This window comes from Cuculus canorus, chromosome 4 (assembly GCF_017976375.1).
Source record: "Cuculus canorus isolate bCucCan1 chromosome 4, bCucCan1.pri, whole genome shotgun sequence".
Taxonomy (NCBI): domain Eukaryota; kingdom Metazoa; phylum Chordata; class Aves; order Cuculiformes; family Cuculidae; genus Cuculus; species Cuculus canorus.
Window position 1 is genome coordinate 30,755,023 of NC_071404.1, and position 14,314 is coordinate 30,769,336.

At 37.6% G+C, this 14,314-nt stretch overlaps 1 protein-coding gene across 2 annotated transcripts in view; it reads right to left on the bottom strand.

The window, feature by feature from the left end:
- The window catches only part of DLC1 (DLC1 Rho GTPase activating protein), a 221,963-nt gene that overhangs the window by 83,038 nt on the left and 124,611 nt on the right, over nt 1-14,314 (bottom strand). The window lies entirely within an intron of this gene.

Here is a 14,314-nt window from a genome sequence, read left to right on the forward strand (position 1 = left end):
CTTCTGTTGTTCTGTCTTTCTCCAAAAACCTGTGCTGGCTTTTGCTTAAAGCCCCATGTTTTCACCACATCCCAGGTAGGGTCAGAGGTTTTTTTATGTATGATAAGAGCTGGCTGATGGCAATTTACAACCTGAAACTTGCAAATATAGTTTTCTGGGATTTCCTGTCAGAGTAATCCTTCTTCTTGCTTTCTCCTTCAGGAGCAAGTGCACTCAAATGTCTGTTTTGATCTTGCCTTCTCTTTAATGATATGCCAGCATTCACACAAGTAGGAAGAAGAAACAGAGAACAAATCCATGTGGAGAATTTAGTTCTGTTGCTTAAAGCTCAGGAGAAGGTATTCCCCTTTCCTAGCTCTCCTGGTGATTTAGAAATATGGAAAGAATTGAAACAGATGATAAAAAGCCCCCACTTGCTGGGTGTAAAATGCTGCTTATTTTTCAAGAAGTGGTATAAATTAATTTGGTCCCATGAAACTATTCCTGTTTTTTTATATTTCCCTTCTGTATTTCTGAATAATATTTTATTAGATTTCTCATAAGTGTTAATGGCAAAATAGGCAGGTATGAATTCTAATTTTATCTGCTTTGAAAATACAGGAAAACATCAATGGAAATTCTGGTGTACCCGTGTATATAGCCAAACATCTGTGCTGTCCCTCATTTCCACTGAAGCCCTTTTAATTCAAGAATTGTGACCAACGAAAAAAATAACAACAAAATAATGGAGAAGCATAAGATAGTCAGAACAGTAGATTTAGTAATATTTTAAATTTCACATCATTTTCATAGTAAAAGTAATTGCATTTATTTTTAGGAACTAAGGAACTCTGATATCAAATATAGTTGTGATTATCTGTGGATTTTTTTTTTTTTATATGCTTATTTTGGTACTGGAATTGACATTTTAACTGTCCTGTCTTTAAAATACAGTCCTATAGAAATAAAATACATGAAAATCAAAGTTTCTAACATTTTTATTTAGCTATTTTGTTGAAATATTTTTTTAAGAGTAATTTTCTTGGTGGTCTAATTCTGATCTGTTTCTTGCAACACACTGTACAGTATGAAAGATTTTTTCCATTCAGAAAAAACAATCAGTTTTTCTCATTGCTATGAACCCTCTGTCCTCAAGCAAACTTCATCTACAGCACCATCCCTGTAGAGAGGGAAGTATTAGTTAGAGGGTGTTCAGCACCTGTTCCAGGCATGCAGACAACACATGGTTGTTGTTTATCCTTGTCTCAAACAATTTTGTATCTAATATTGTGAACTGGCCCCTGGCAGAAAACTGAAATGATGGGAATTAAATGGTATAATGCACTGAAGACAAAGGAAGCACTGGACTGAATGATCTTACAGGGAGCAGAGAAGAGTGAAATCCCTGTGGAGATTTCCCCAGGTGGTGGATACTGAAACCTCATGTTTGAAATTATATCTTGCTGTGGTACCTCCAAAGAAATGGAACCAGATGTGGTCATCATTACCCATCAGGCCACCATGGCAAGCTAATTTTGCCAAATAGCCCAAACATACACAAAGCTATAATGACTTTTAATTCCTAACAGCTTCAGTAGATCTTATTAAAAGCATTGGTGGGCTCAGGGATCAGAAACTGCTGGTTTCAGCTTTCAAATGGGCTGTCTGAGGATGCTAACCCCAGTGACATTAAAATACAAGATATATTAGGAGCAAAAGAAGTCTTATAAATACTACTAATTAAAATATGTAAGAAGAATATGGACTTATAAGAGGAGTAATACAAGATTCTTGGTAATAATTTTTGATTTTTGCAGTCTGAGAAAATAATAAGAGCAGAGCCTGTTGTTATTGCTGTACTTAAATACATAGATCTGATGGGATGATAGTGAGAACAACGTAGGAATTCAGTTAGTGGAATATAGGGAAAGGAATTAGGTTTTTTAATGGTTGCCTATAAATGCTACAATGACAGTTAAGTACAAGGGTGCAAGTAACAAGCTTTTCTCTGTTGGCTTGCTGAATTATTCCTACTTCTCATGGCAGCTGGAAAGACTGAGAAATGTGAGCTATCTTTTTATTGATCTTTGAAAGCTCATCAAAATACCTGTCTTCAACTTGTTCATATCCTTCTGTTGAACTACATTCTTTCCTTGGTGAAGTTATTGTTTTCACATCAGCAAAATTCCTTGCTCCTAGTATGGCATATACTATTTCAATTCTCTGCAATGAGAAAGTATTTCCATCTGAGATCATCTAACTTTGTTGCTTCATGTCCAATAGACTATTACAAGATACAAAACTTCCCAACATAACTTCAAGTTAGCAATACCTACTCTTCAACCAACAAATGGAGAGGTTTTATTCTAATCTATCATTTTTGTTTTCATTTTTACTGACTGCCCATTCTTTCAAATGTTCTGCATATCTGTCCAATTGAAGAAAAATCTCTCCAGAGGATTATATCGTACATATGTACTGGTCAGCTTCAGTAAACTTAAAATACCATGGAACATAACCGTGCATATCCTTCATGGCACTTCTACATTTCTAACAAGTACAAAAGGAGGTTTCTTTATAAGTGATATCAAGCGAACATACACAATATTTTACTTTGTTGGGTTACAGGCCAAATTCTTAAAGCCCATAGATTACAATATGCCCATAAAGAATGGAACAGATTTTACCAAATACTTCCAAAGAACAGACTCAAATTGAAAAGTGGCTTCAAGTTCTCTTAAAAGCTGCCATGGCTGGGAAATAAGCCAAGGAGTCTCTATTTCTATACTATTTGTGCTGATGCCAGTGATAGATATTTGTGCAGTCATTTTCCCTCCTCCTTGAAGTATCTGAATGCCTGTATGATCGTCCTAAAAGACCACAGATAATTTTATCTTCCAGTGGAAAAAAATCTTGAAATCAAATTATAGAACCTATTACTAGAGTATGAAAATTCAGGAAGTAGATATCTGAACTCTTCAAACTAAAATAACATATATAGCTTTCTCAAATAATGTGCAAATTACTGTGTGAGATTTTGTGGCATTTAGATGTAGGTTTAAGCTGTTGATCATAATAGTGGGTTTTGCCTTAGAAATGGAACCACAGATGTTCCATATGCTTGGAGATGCAAAAAGATGAACTCACAGTCCAACAATAAAGAGCTCTCAGGGGACTTTGGACTGACCCCAAAATTAGAACTAAAAGTAAGGAAGAATCATTAGAAAAGAACCTAAAAAATTCTGACGACAGTGTTATTTTTGCTTCAAAATGGTTATTATCTCATACACTGCATCTTATTCTAGAAAAACAGAAGTCTGATCAACTTCACAAGAGTCATACATGTATTTATGTGGTATGCACTGTATGTACTAAAATACACTAGACTGAAAACATCACATAGAAACATCCTTTTCTGCATTCATACAACTGTGAAAAAGCCTCTGATTTTGGCTACTAGATTGAATGTCAGGACTTTATCAATACTTTGAGTCACATTAGGTTCTTAGTTTTCTAAAATATGTGATGTGCAGAAGAATATGGTCAGCTCTTTTATATTAAAGAACTGGAATTGTGAATATGCCCATTCAGCAAATTCTTATAGCAGAAAATTAAACAAATTCATCAACATAAAGCCCGAACACAATCCAGTTTGCCCTGGTTTTGCACAATGAGAAATCTTCAGGCAGCACCTTCTCAAAGTTAAGAAGATAGGTGATAGGATGAGAGTGAAAGGCCTCAAACTGCACCGGAAAGGTTCAGATTGGACATTAGGAAAAATTTCTTCACGGAAAGGGTTATTGGGCACTGGAACAGGCTGCTCAGGGAGGTAGCTGAGTCACCATCACTGGAGCTATTTAAAAGGCAGGTAGATGAAGTGATTAGGGATGTGATTATTTACTGGACAGGTAGGGTTGGGCTTGATGATCTCAAAGGTCTTTTCCAGCCTAGGGATTCTATGATTCTGTGACTTTCTGTAATTCCCTGAGATCACACCCTAACAGTACACTTTCTTTCTGAATTGTTCCAATTTCCCCAAACTTTGTGTGACTATGATTTTGTTACATGCAAGCCTCCTCAAAATTTCTATCCAAGGTTTCTTCGACTAGAAAATTTTTATTTTAATCGTAACTGTTTCTTCCAGCAAGATCACTCAATATTCTCCCCCCCCAAATTACTCTTTAAAAACATAACTGAGAGTAAAGCAAACCTCTCTTTGTCGGTCTGCTCAACATAGTTCTTTTCATTTGCACTGGAAAAATCTTTGTGCTTTCTCATTGCTTTAGTGCAAGCTTATGTATGACAGTGCTCCCTGAAGTTCATCTCCATGTGGGGTTTAACAAAACCCAGAAATTTTTGCTGAACTACTGATCAGCAGAAACATCTTGGCAGATGACTCTCACATATTTGAAGCTTTAATTTGCTATCTTTAAATGAAAGTGTTCAGGATGAACAGAAGTCGGTAGGTTTAATGCTAGTGTATCAAGGCAAACACAACATATCCGGAAGCTCTGTACCTGTCTGAGGGCAAAACAGAGATGTTTAACAAGTGGCAGATATGGAGAGAAAACAAAAGACTGAGGCCAGGCTTCTTTTGCTCCAGCCTTCTAGGAACACTTCACAGTCATGTCTCTGTCCCCTCAGCTCTGTGCGCTGACTGCAAAGATGTGCAAATGACATTGCAAAGAAGAAGTACAGATAAGAAGTCATGTTATACAAAAATTGTGGCTGGAAGAAAACTACTTACTGCCTAGCCTTCCAAAGTGAAACTTTCTTTTATGTGTTTCACGGATTCAGATGCCTTGAAGATTATAAGATTAAGGAACCTAGTAAAGGCAAACAAGAACATCTCATGCACTTAATGTTATATAAAATATACACAAAACAACACAAATGTCCATTTTCCTCAGTATCGTGGACCATAGCAAATTTAATGCCTTGGGATTTTCTGCTGTGATTGGCAGTGACAGACAAAGGCATGTGTCAAACACTTCTTGTCTGTGGCTTACCAAGGCAAACCAGATGTTACTTCAGCTCTGGTGGCAGATACTTTGCTACAGGATGACTGCCAAAATAGAGCTTCCTCATCAAGTAGCAAGAGTAACATGACAGAAACTCTGACAGGATGCTGTGAAATTTGAATGTGAGTTTCTCAGAATATTGTTAGAGACTAAAAGCCTTTTGGAGCACGAACAGAGAGAAACAATCTAAAGCTGAACATAGTCTTGTGTTGGTTCTGTTTTATCTCTCTGCTAAATGAAGTTGTATTAGTACACAATAGAGGACTGAAAAATGTGAAAGCAGAAATAAAAAGCAGAATGCAGATTTTCCTTTGTTCCTATGTCTTTTCAGTAATAGGATTCCTATTGGTCAAGTTCCCTCAGCAAAATGTGCCAAACTCTCGTCCCTATTTGCCATAAACTGCCAAACATAAACTGGTCTAATGCATGTTAGAGCATAATCCAAGAGATACAGTCATGGATGGGCTCTATTCTACTAGCACATACGAGAACACGAAACATAGACTCGTAGAATCATAGAATCGCTTGGCTGGAAAAGACCTTTGAGATCATTGAGTACCATGTACCCGCCCACTACTAAATCATATCCCTGAGCACTTCATTTACAAATCTTTTAAATACCTCCAGGGACGGGGACTCAGCCACCACCCTGGGAAACCTGTTCCAGTGCCCAATAACTCTTCTGGTGAAGAAATTTTTCCTGATGTCTAATCTGAACCTCCCCTGGTGCCATTTGAGGCAATTTCTACTCATCCTATTGCCTGTCACTTGGGAGAAGAGACCAACATCCATATTGCTAAAACTTCCTTTCAGGTAGTTGTAGACAGTGATAAGGGCTCCCTTCAGTCTCCTTTTCTCTAGTCTAAACAACCTAAGTTCCCTCAGCTGCTCCTCATAAGACTTGTTCTCCAGACTCTTCAAAAGCTTTGTTGTCCTTCTCTGGACACGCTCCAGGACATCAATGTCTTTCTTGCAGTGAGGGGCCCAAAACTGAACACAGTATTTGAAGTGTTGCCTCACCAGTGCCAAGTACAGAATCACCTCCCTGGTCCTGCTGGCCACGCTGTTTCTGATACAAGCCAAGATGCCATTGGCCTTCTTGGCCAGCTGGGCACACTGCTGGCTCATATTCAGCTAGCTGTCAACCAACACCCTCGGGTCCTTCTTTCCAGTCCAGCTTTCCGGTCACTCTTCCCCCAGTCTGTAGTGCTACATGAGGTTGTTGCATCACACTTGGTCTTATTGAAGCTCATCCGATTGGTCTCAGCCCATCGATCCAGCCTGTTGAGATCCTTCTGTAGAGATCAACACTTCTTCTCAGCTTAGTGTCGTCCATGAACTTACTAAGGGTAACTAAGTATCCAATCAAGCCTTCTTGGGCTCCTTGCCCTTTAGGACTGTGTCCCAAAGAAATGAAAGATGCAACTAAAGTCAAATCATATGAGAGACGGGAAGTCAAGAAGAAGCATGAAGTCACAAAATCGCACCATGCAACCTCTGTGCACATCTGGTCATAACTTTTTAATGCATTACATTGAAAATTCTTTATATCTTACTATCCACTTGTACTACACTCATATTTTTTCCTACTGTTCAAGTAACTGACTGGCTAGCTGCTATCCATATCATATTTTGCCCATTCTATTTTGTATTTTTGATTTACTCTTTCGAAGTAGAATCTGGTTAAACATTCTTCTCTTATTACTTTTATTAGCTGCCTCTGTATAAGTTTAACACAGATATGTGCACATTGAGCACCTTCAGACAAACACATCCATAACTCCAGAAATAAACTACTGCTAATTGACATTCTCGTAGTCTAGAAATACCGATACCCATGAGCAACTTCTAGTACAGTAAGATATTTCCTGCCCTGGGACAACTTGGCCCATTTTTTCTCTTCCCTATTCCTTCATAAAGCCCTAGCCCACCTTGGGTCCCTGCAAGCTGGTAAACATGGCACTGCAGGAGGAAGTTCAGTGGATTGGTTAGTTCTCTGCCTGCACTGGTTTTGGTGACTGCTATGTTGCTTTGTGTATATTATAGACATATTCATATGGCTTCTGAATTTATCTCCCCCCTCTTACCACAGACAGTGATTGTTTCACAGACTATAATATCTTCAAAACAGGACTTACTAGAACTCTGTTTAACATGGTGCTAAGGATGCTGGAGCATTTAATGAATAGTAGTATTAATCAATCAATCAATGTGCTCTGATGCTTCTCTCTCTTTCACCACCCCTCTCTAAACTTAATTGCACATCTACATAAAATGAAAAATGCAAGTTTAGTTAGTTTTTGAAAATCCACTTCAGCCTCTTAGTGGGATGTGCATTACAAGAGAAGTTCTTCTGCCAGCACTAATTCTATTTTCAGTGGGAAAAAGCTCAAGGAATCAGCCTCTGGAAATGGTTGAAATTCTCTTAAGTGGAATTCTATCATATAAAATTAGCAAACAAATAAAATATTTATTGCCATAGAGATACTATACAGCTGCATGTATCTGGGTTTGTTTTGTTTTGGTTTGTTTTTTTTTTTGTACACTATTTACTGCCAACATCTTCCTTAAAAGAAGTATTCAGCTACTTTCTAATGTGTAGCCTACAATATAACTGGGCTCCCTCCTGTGTCTGCTGCACTAGTGGCATTCCCTCAGAGTAATAAATATTCTCTATATGGCAACTAGGTTTAGGCATGATTGTAAACGCAAAGTTCATGAGGTTGCCATTAATGTTATCTTACATCCTTATTTCCTGTTGTCTTCATAGCTTAACATGTTTACTATTAAATTAGAACATAATTAGCAGATCATATAGCTCATTTTTACTGAAAATAGTAGCTCAGTGAAATGTTTCCTATCATCTGACCTTCCCACAGGCTGCATATCCTGGAACAGCACATTGTAATAAGAGAAATCAGTTATTTTGGATCTAGGCCAAACACTAATTTCATTTCTCCAGCTGACCTCCTCCTTTCCAGCTCTTCTCCCTGCTCTCCCCAGTAACACTCACATATGTGAGTTGGAGTTAAGAAGTTGCAGTTGGTAAACAAAACAAAGACAAAACTGCTAAGAAGTTAATGAAAACATCAGTAATTCACAACATCTGGATCTCATCATCTACCTCTGACGCAAGGAAGATGTCCAGATGTTAGCAGAAATGTAGCAGTTGAAATATTTTGTGAGTGAGGCTCCTTCCAAACAATCAGGCATAAAGCAGTTCAGCACTTTCAGCAGTTTTTAGGAATGTTTCAAATATATAATGGTCTTTTAGATGTGCAAAATGTCTGCTTGGTGCTGAAAGAATATATAGCCTGGAGAGCCAGGTCTGGGAATTGGGAGCCCTCACTTTTGGGAAGGGCATACGAATGTTCAAAGCGCAGGAGACTATGAAGCCTCCCCGTTGTCTTTCATAAGGAGAGACTTCTAGCAGAGACACAATGCTCATCTTATGGTATCCATCATTTAAGACTAGAGTTTAACAACATCCACGATGATGAATTATGAAACTGGGCTTGGAGAGAGCAGACCACAATTTTAATCTTTTTCACTCATTTTTAATCCCTGTCTGACAACGTGACCCACATACAAACCTTGCATGCTGAAAAGTATAAATGATGGGGCTGGCTTTATAACAGGTGGCTACCAGGTATATTGCTTTTTTCCTTTCCTTCATATCCAAGCTGCCTGATGTAACGGTGATGTTTTTCATGTTCAAGAGCTGATTTTCTGTTTGTGGAGTGATACAATTGCTAGTTCTTCTCAGACGTTTTGTTGGCTGCTTTGGGTGTGCTCCCTCTCTCCTTGACCCATGTTCATAAAGAATCATTTTGGAGTCCCCAAGAAAATAGCAAAGTTATTTCTAAAAATTCCTAATTGCTGAACTGTCACAGGACTGGATTCCTCTTATGCACATCCCTAAAATCCCAGGCACAGGGCAGGACAGGGGGTTGTTGGCTTTTTGCTGTGGTCCTATAATTGACTATAATGATTGTGGAAAACAGAATGCTGAAAAAGAGTGTATTTCCATAACCCTCACCAGCTGTTGTACCTTGAATACATGAGGATATTGCAGCAGCGACTTTCATAAAATGCTTGGCATACCGCATACTTCTTATTGTAAAGCTGGACAAAATAGTGCCATTGTTGTAGGCTGATTACAGAAATGATGGTAGAGTTCCATGAAATGAAAGTTTTCAATTTCACTAACGGAGGGAAATGCAAACATCATAAATAAAACTTTCTGATTGTCCAGTCCACCAACACTGTAATCTAACTCTGCTGTATGACTATATCCATTACAAATATCCAAGGTGACAGAGTATGCACACTTGCTTTTCCCTACAAGTGCTCCAACCTCTATTGGTATCAGACTTCAAGTTAGAAGCACAAGGGTGTTGGAAACAAGACATTCCAGAAGCTGAAAATAAACAACACCATAATCATGCTACAGGCAGCTACGATCTTTCTGGCATTTCTCTACATTTTCATATGGAGAGTGAGAAATTAAGAAATAGAACATGGAATAAGAATCTAATGATATATTTAATTCCAAATGCCATTTTGAAGGAGGATTTTGACTGCAGGACTTTGCCTTAAATAAATTCCAGACATTCCATGATAAAAACAACAGTGCTAAAAAAGGCATATAATACTCTATCTATCTTATTGGAAATTCAGGCTGGAACCATTTTAAAAAAATAGACAACCATATGCTGTGCATGAAATGTATTATTTCTGATTGTATTTGACATCTGAATTTGAAAGATTTGAAGAATTATAAATCACATCAATAAAATTGTTGTTTTCTTAAAAAAAACAGGCTATACTATAAGCTTGTTTAGGAATTCCATGGATAATAAATCTCTTCAGCGCTTTCAAAGGGAGGAAAATTTAACATGATAAAGACATTAAACCATTCAACCAAAACAAATTGTTATTGTTTTGCACTGGATATACTGTACTTGCTTTATTATATGAATAGGTTCTGTGGTTATCAGACAACTGTCATTTGTTGTTTGTTTTCCTGTTTCTTTTGGATAAATTAAAATTACAAGTACACAAATAAATCAATATCCGATTATTCTCTACCTCGTTACAAGTGGCTCTTTTTAATATTTATATAATAGCCTGAATAAAGCATCAAACCTATAGGAGGTTTTCTCCAGACCAAGGGTCATTTATTTTCTAAAGATGCTGATATAGCCAGTGACATATCTGAAGCTATACATCAAGTGATCTCAGGCTCTGCAACATATCAGTTTTCTAAAATCTTATTTCACCTACACACACTGTAAATCTGTTTCTCCAATCTCAGAACAAAGCAAACACTTAAAGCAGTAATTTATCTTTTGCCTGACTGTAGATTTTAGGAATAAGTAAAATGTAATGCAAAACACTTTACCTCAACCTGAGTCTTTAAAAATTTCTGAAGGATGAAAATTCCTTTCTTTACTTCACACATATGCCTGGAAATATAAGCAGTAGCTGGGAATTGTTTAAGAATGAGTAAGTCCTATACTCAAAGACTTTGCAAACCATAAAAAGGCACGGTTTTAGGCACCAGAGTTAAGGGCAAAGTATAAGAGAATACAGCAATTATGAACCCAGTGGAGAACAAATCAGCTATCAGCAAGAGCAGATAGTGTGCTGCAGATGCTCCCAGTGATCCTGGAAAAGTCATGCAAATATTGATATAGTCAGTAGTAAGAAAGCCTTAAGTAGTGGTATAATTCTAGCTAATCATCATAAATTAAAAAACGAAAGGTCTACTCAAAGGGGCCTGCAAAGAGCAGGATGAGCAGAATCAAAATTAAGCTGGCCTTTATTAAACACATGAAAACTAGATAAAAGCTGACTGATAGTCTTCTGAAAGGAATGTAAATGGAAAAGAATTTTCTGATGGAATTACTTTTTCTGCAGTCCCATAGTTCTCTCTGTAGCTGCATCTTTAGCAATAACTCACAAGGACATATATAATCTTTCTAGATGATTCAAACACTAGCAAAGTAGGCAGAATGAGAAGTGGTCTGTAACAGATCCTTGAAAATGAGTAATTTTCATTACTTTGGCAATTAACAGAAAACAAAACCAAGAAAAATAAAGATCTCAAAGGTGGCCTTTATTTTTAGAGGGCCAAAAGGTAAACAATTAATTTAATTCTTGGGTAAATGAAATATTGAGAAGTTTTAGTGAATTTTAATTAAAAGAATGACATAATTAAAAATGATCAGTGATAAGTAGGTAAATAAATAATGTAATCCCCAATAGAAAAGTTGAAGTATTTTTATTTTTAAAGTACCTAATAAGTAACGTTTTTCCTCAGGCTTTCAATGACTAAGCCACTGCAGCAAAACTGGCAGTAATTCAGCAAACCTAGACTATCTACAGGTTCTTTTTTTTTTTTTTGTCTATAATACCAGATATTTCAGAAGATAATTTAGATCTTTCATGATTAAAAAAAAATTAAAAGAGAAGCACATGAGTTGTACTGAGTTGTACTCAGTGTGTCACCATGTTTTCTAAAAAATGCTAGTGAAAATAAAGAATTCAGGGTCTTTTAGTCATGTCGTAAGGTGGACATAATAGGTCTTAGTGCAATGCAGATAAAGGCTACACTGGGTCGTCTACAGTCTATCCTGCAGACAATACGGACAATAGTAGAAATGCAAGGAAAAAAACTGTCTACAGTGTTTTGAGCATATGTACATTTCAGAGCTGAGAATGCTCCTTGCGTGCTCTGGTGAAGCTCATTGAGTGCTACTGTTCCTCTTGTGCATAAAATCCTCATCTCTTCTGAAGAAGCCAGAATATTCTTCCATTCCCAGCTTAGAATGTGGCCTGACATCAGTAAGGACAATAAACTGGGAAATCCCAAGGAAATGTTTCTATTTCTCATGAATTCAGTAACAGGAAAAGTTTCAGCTTTCATATTGCCCATTTAGGGAATCTGGCAGCTTGAGTCTCATTCTGTCCTCTCATTCTTTGCTGTTCCTTCCATTGCCCCAAAGAGTATCCCATCTCCACTGGGCAGTTTTGATGTCCCACCAATTGTAAATGCTTCTATTGTGTTTAGTGATTTGTTTTCCACATTTTAAGATCACCAGACGTGACTATAAACATGTGTCTACTAAAACAGAGAAGAAAAGACACTGACTGGAAAACTACGAGCTGTGCTGCCATGACAAGTAGTTTGATCACGATGTGACTATGCTGAGCTGCAACTCACTGCTCCTCAGCACAGGTATTTTATAAAGATGTACCATATTTATACAATAGTAATACTATACTGTAGTACAAGTGGCTTGGCCCCAGCTGGCTGAACCACAGGCTGTTCAGCCACGTGATGAGACAGCACAGGCAGTAACTCAGCTGTGGCGTTAGGGTACAAAAGCAATGTGAGGATGCTGCTCTGTGGTACCCCGTGCCCGGGGTAGGACGGCATGCGGAGGTGATATGAAAGGACAGTCAGTATTCATTTACATCCCTTTACTGCCCCTCCCATCAAAATTAAACCATCTTTAACTACAGTTCCCTGTGATTTTAATAGTGTTTTAATAACTCTTGATACTTTTGGTCCAAGACTAATGCTATCTTTCATTTGTGTCATTAAAACTATGTATCTAGTGGAAAAGATATTTTCCATGATATTTTCCCAGAGCGTATATGGGAGGTAGATAGTACTGCCTGCCTGATGATTATATAGATTGTATTGCGTGACTTGTTATTTTGGTTTGCTGGTTAGCAGGTTGTTTCAAAGGCAGAACATTTTTTTGATTACTTTTTTGATGCTGTGAAGAATGCATATATCACATTTTCTTCTTTCTTTTGCAAATATCATGTGCTTTTTTAAAGGCGTGCCCTGATAAGACAAATTGCTGATCTAAGTGGATTTCTTCTTTCAAAGTCATGACCCCGATCTACCATTTTTACATAGTCAGCAGTTTAAACTGCTGATATCCTGGAGAACAAACAGAACAGCAACACAACTTGTTGCTGTTTTGCTTCTCTTCCTGAATGTCTGTTATTAATGAAGTATTTTCAGTAATACACCCTGCTATCTACTCCAATTACGTACTACATTTCTTGTTAGGAGTTTAGCCTAATGATTTTCTGACTTTCTGGCTGATGGGAGCCCAAATATACTAGTGGGCTGACAAGTCTACATTACCAGCATAGCCTGGAAAATGGAACTGTCACTGTTTATTAAGGGTCCTCTAACATCTAAGCATTGTATTGATAGAAACTCTGACAGCTCAAACCATCTGCCAAGTAGAATAAAAACATGCCGACCCTTATCAGTACAGCTAAAGAGTCTAAAGGGTTCACGCTCACTCCTCGTTTCTAGGAATGTGACAGAGTCTCAAGAAATATAATTAGCAGTTGCCTATCCCCTCAGATATTTGACAGTCATATACAAGGTTAAATATACACGTTTATCAAGGCCTTTTCATATCCTGATAAAACCTGCATATTTTCATATGTAAGTCACATACAGAAGGTATAGATTACATGTCATTATATGCTTTTCTATGTGAACCCATGAGAAGAAAACGATTTTGTAGAAGACAGTTGTAGCTGTCTCATGTGGACACAGGCCAGAGTTACTTGGAGTCTGTTGAGGCATCTGAACTTAACTATAAATTAAAAAGCTTACTTTAAAGCATTCACATAAATAACTCTAGCAGGTGGAATGGAAATGAATGCCAGGGTAAACAAGTGTCCAGCTGACCACGCAACACACAGATTAAATAAAGGCTGACTTGGCTTCCCTTTTACAGATTTGTGTAATATCTGTGCCTTTTTACTCAGAATTTCTTTCTTCTTGCTGTTCCTTCCAGTGGAGTTTCAGTAACGTCCTGAACATCAGGACCTGTGTTATGACTGCTGCTCCATGCCCTTTAGTAGCCTTTAAACTACTAAAGAATACAGTGTTCTAATACACCTTCAGGAGATGAAATGGATTATATTCTCAGTTCAGTTTGCCATGGAAGAGAGGTTCATGTCCAGCACTTTCACAGCACTACCATGTTTATCACTAACTGCTGTGCACAAAAGTAAATGCAACGTCTCCATCTCCTGAGACCATGAGGCTTTACTGTAAAAGCTGTAAAGCTGAGGTCTTCAGCCCAGGAACCTCACTAGCCCTTGCCATCTGCAGGAACAAGCACAGAATTTATCTAGCCACTAACACTGGACAGAAAAAGTTTTTTACGAGTTGCAGTAATTCAAAGCAGGTTTCTTTACAGACTGTGGTCACTCACTGCCTGATTACCTAATGCAATCAGTTTTGGAATCACTGTGCCATCACAAAT